The 5,000-nt window shown below is 31.9% G+C and overlaps 1 protein-coding gene across 4 annotated transcripts in view; it reads left to right on the forward strand.

Annotated features, from left to right (window-relative positions):
- Dgk (diacyl glycerol kinase 1) overlaps positions 1-5,000 on the forward strand; it is an 86,115-nt gene that overhangs the window by 64,869 nt on the left and 16,246 nt on the right. The gene's annotated exons all lie outside the window — the stretch shown is intronic.

The following is a 5,000-nucleotide window of genomic DNA, read 5'->3' on the forward strand; positions in this document are numbered from 1 at the left end:
TAGTAGTAGTAGTAGGTAATCCCTCGAAAATAGCAGGTTATGACGTCGCCAGGGGAAGGTTGACGTCATTGGCATCGTTCTGACGTCACTATCGAAGGACGATGGGGGGAACCCCTCTTACGTTACGATATCATCATTCAGAACGTGCTCGTTTCTATTTCCTACTCCCTTTCCCCCCAATTTTTGAATTTAACCTCTCTAGAACTTTATTTTCAACGTTAACCAACCTCACTCTACGTAACTTTGAAGCTTAATGGCCGTGTCTTCTCTCATTCATGCGGATACATTCCGTCGCGGCCGACGTGGCCGGCACAAAAGCGTTCTACTTTTCTCTCTCTCTCTCTCTCTCTCTCTCTCTCTCTCACTCAAGTTAGTATCAACGATATGATACCTCCTTTGCAATAACGTCTTCAAACGAGAAACTATTTTCTCATCCTCTTCTTTCCTTCTCTCTCTTTCTCTCTCTCTCTCTCTCTCTCTCTCTCTCTCTCTCTCTCTCTCTCTGTCTCTCGGTAGTATCGGTAAAATCGACGCAATATTTTCTACGAGGTTGAACGAGGATAAAAGTTGATGTCACGTGTTACGTAACCACCGGGATGCAATTCGTTGCCTATTCTTAAACCTTGGAAATGCTCGTAAAGAAGAAGAAACTGGGAAATTGTTCCTTTTTTTTCCAAGATCCAACCAGATTGCCCACAGTAGACGCGTTGTTATACGAGGACGAATAGAGAATCACTTTTGTCAGAACTCCTGGTGGACAATGTACCTTGAAAACTACTAGCCTTACGTAACGTTCAACCTTATGGACAAAAGATATATGTACTATATAGTTATATATATATATATATATATATTAAAAGGATTTCTAGATATCTATCTATGTATTATATATTATTTATTTTGATTATATTCTTTTCTTTTTTTTTTTTCTCTCTCTTTTTTAATCGTCAATCGATCGTCAATCGGTATAAATTATAAAAGTTATAAAAATTATTTTCTAATCTTTATTGATGGTAATATTTAGATCGTCGTTCAAAATGCTTGTCATAATTTTTTGATAAACACCGTGTAAATTATTCTGATCGTCGATCAAATTTTATATATATATATATATGTGTGTATATATGTATGTATTTATATATGTTTCTTTGTAAATGAAAAGTAATTGATCTTTTCGAATTGTCATACTTTTGTAATTTGTCGATTGTAAAACATCAAAGAAAACTATTTACATTTCAGTAAGTAGTCTGACTCAATTGCTATTACCAAAGGCAATAATCATGCACTATTAAAATGTAAGACAATTCGCAGTAGTACGAGCAGATATTTGTCAGACATTTTCTAGAGACTTATACTCCCACGTACATACATATATACGTACGTCTCGACGAGCAATAGTTCTGTTTAAAAAATATGTAGATTTTTTTTTTTATCTTCGATCTTTTTTTCGATTCTTTCTTTTTTTTTTTTTCTTTTTTCTTTTTTTTTCCTTTTTGTTTTCTTCTTCCCCCTTTCTCTTCGAAAAAGATTAAAAATGAATTAACGTTTCATGACATTAGCATGTAATTTTAAAACTTACACGGTATTTTTTACAATCTTATATTATTCTTTTACGTTGGCAAGGAAGAAAAAAAGAAAAAAAGATAAAAAGTAAAAGTTTAATTTATTAATAAAAAATTACTGTTTGCCAAGTACTAAATTCTTAAAATGTAATATAATTATATAAGATGGATCAAAGGTTTCTAAGGGTGATTTAAAATCAATTATTTTTCTTCTTTTTCTAGATTTTATAAGCTCATTCTTTTTTTTTCTTTCTTTTTCTGTTTTTTTTTTTTTTTTTTTTTTTTTTCCATCAACAAACTACAAGCCTAGAAACTTTCGTACCGCTAACTCCACTGATAAAAGTTATAGATAGTAGTAATACCATAGACCAGAAATTATAGCATAATTATATTATCATAAGTTGTACATAACAAAATGTTATATTATCTACCATAATGTTCCTTAATACGTTCTCCACCTCTTTTCTACCCTTCTCACCTCTTTATCGTAAAACCCATAGAATTACAGAATCAAGAGAATAAAATATAAAAAAAAAAAAGAAAAAAGGGGAACAAAAAAAAAGTGGTGTTTAATTTAAAATACAATCTCATGGAGACATTATTCCAAGTGAAAAATAATGAACGGTAATATTTATATATATATATATATATATATATATATATATATATACCTAAAAAAGAATAAGAAGAAGTAGAATAAGTAGAAGAAAAAGATGAAGAAAACGACGTGGAAAAGAAAAGATAAAGGGAAAAAAAAGGAAAGAGCAATTTCTATTCAGAAAATTTCAGCAATTTAAAAGAAAGGAATCCGAGAAGTAGAGGACGGGATTAACGAAGTGTACTCAAGTGGGTATCTCGAAAGCTTTCATTTCGACTTATCGCTTTGGATCCGTTACGATTTCATTTACGAGGAGGATCATCCGAACGAGAGGGAACATATATATATATATATACATACATATATATATATATATATATATATATATATATATATATATATATACCGAACATTCGATCGATTTCATGTTACGATTCTCTCTCTCTCACACACACATACACACATATACGCACACATACTCGCTCTTCTTCTCCTTCCTTCCTTCCTTTCTTTCTATCTTTTCTTGCTCTTCTTTTTTTTCCTTTCTTTTATCTTTTTTTTTCTTTCTTTTTTTTTTTTTTTTTTTTTTTTTCGTCCTTTACAGAAACCGCGCCCTTTCGCTTTGTAAGCGTAGTCCAGCCTCGACCAAGGAGGGTGAGAGTTTATCGCTAAGAGCGCAAGTTTAATGGGAAAAAGGAAGGAGAGAGAGAGAGAGAGAGAGAGAGAGAGAGAGAGAGAGAGAAAAAGCAAAAAAAAAAGAAAAAAGAAAAAAAAAGAAAGAGGAGAAGGCGACGCCCTCCGTCCTTGAAGAGTGGCGTCGATAAATGTCATACAGTAAAGCAGAGAGAGAGAGAGAGGAAAAGAGAAGTGGAGGACAGGAGGAGGCAGAAGGGGGTGGGAAAGGGAGAGGGAGAGGGACAGAAAGCTTTCTGCTCGAGAAAAGCTCGAAAGTGAGTTGTCTCTTGGTTGTCAGCTTTTTTCTTTTCCTTTCCTTTCTTTTCTTTTCATTTTTCATTTTTCTCTCTCTCTCTCTCTCTCTCTCTCCTCTTTTTTCTTTTTTCTCTTCTTCTTTTTCTTCTTCTTCTTCTTTTTTTTATTTATTTATTTATTCTTTCTTTTCTTTTTTTTTCTTGTTTTCTTCTTTTTTCCCATATAAATATCAATGCACACAAATGGAACGCAAATTTTATTTGTTTAGAATCGTTAACAAAATCTAATTCGACTTTCAATGTTCATCGTTTTTCAATACTTCATGATACTTTTCGATTTCTCCTTTTGTTTTGTTTTCTTTTATTTTTTTTTTTCATTTTCTTTTTTTTTTTTTTTTTTTTTGATATGCTGATTAAACACGGGATGTTAAAAAAAAATTGATACGTGCGATTAATTGTTATCAATTATTATTATTATTATTATTATTATTATTATTATTATTATTATTATTATGATTATTTGAATTGTCTTACAAAATGTATTCGATCTAATTTAATCTCTAGAGATATTATTATTTTCGGGATTAATTCTTTATTTTATCAACGATTTATATTGCATTATAGATTACAGTATATGTATATATGGTATAGCATTAATCGTCGTACGATCGTGAATTATCGATTCGAAAGTAAACGAGTTTGGAGACTCTTTTAAAAGCTTTCTGAACGATTATTCCGATCGTATCATAATTAAATATGTTCTTGAACGAACGATACATAGATAAATCATGAGAAAATTTCTTTTTCGATAGTGCATAATTACCGAGTTTATCGAATTCCATGGATAATAGTATTCGACAAGATCGAAACTTATTAACGTCTCGATCAACAGGTATCGAAATGATCATATCCTACATTTCTCTCTCTCTCTCTCTCTCTCTCTCTTTCTATCTCCATCTCTCTATCTCTCTCTTTATCTCAGTCACGCGATTAAATGAAATTCGTTTCTCTTATAATTTTATCGTTCTCCTTCATTCATTTTTTCTCTTTCGCTTTCTTCTTTTGTTTTCTTAAATACGTAAAAAAAAAAAAAAAAACAAAAATAGAAAGGAAACCCCTCACCCCTTCCCCGAATAATATTATATTATAAAAATATCGCGTATAGGTAATAATATTGTAGAAGAAATTCTTTTATGCTTTTGAGTTTTATGTAAAAGGATTTTTTTTCTTTGCGCTTGAACGCATAATCGATCTTTTCTTTTCCTTTTTTTTTTTCACTTTCCCTCTCTCTCTCTCTCTCTCTCTCTCTCTCTCTCTCTCTCTCTCTCTCTCTCTCTTTTTCTTATTTCTCGTCCTTCGAGACTCTTGAGACCGAGGAACGGGATTGCCTTGGTAAACACAAAGTAGTCATATTTTTTCAGGATTGCTTTGTAAATGAAAATTTCTCTTTACTCTATTCTTTTAATTAATTTTTCTATCCTCTCCCTCTTTTTTCCCATTCTCTCTCTCTCTCTCTCTCTCCCCCCCTCTCTCTCTCTCTCTCTTGAGGAAATACTCAAGTCAGTCACAGTGTCGTGTTTTGAGAACATCATGGATATCTCACGCAATGCTTGACCTACAAACTGGATATTCGAAACGTCATTCTCTCTTTCTCTCTCTCTCTCTCTCTCTCTCTCTCTCTCTGTCTCTCTATTTACCTATATATCTGTATCTTTATCTTATTCGAAGAATTTTTAATCCGTTTCATTTAATAATTACCATTCTTAAAGACGGAAACTATTCTCGCGAATGATAATAAAGGAATTAAGATACCATTTCATCTTGAAATACGATGGCAACGTTGAACTATCGTAATAAACGTATTTCATGGATAATAACGGCGATGCGCAACGCTGCTTGATGATTCGACGA

This window comes from Vespa mandarinia, chromosome 2 (assembly GCF_050613455.1).
Source record: "Vespa mandarinia isolate Hongniang chromosome 2, ASM5061345v1, whole genome shotgun sequence".
NCBI classification, from domain to species: domain Eukaryota; kingdom Metazoa; phylum Arthropoda; class Insecta; order Hymenoptera; family Vespidae; genus Vespa; species Vespa mandarinia.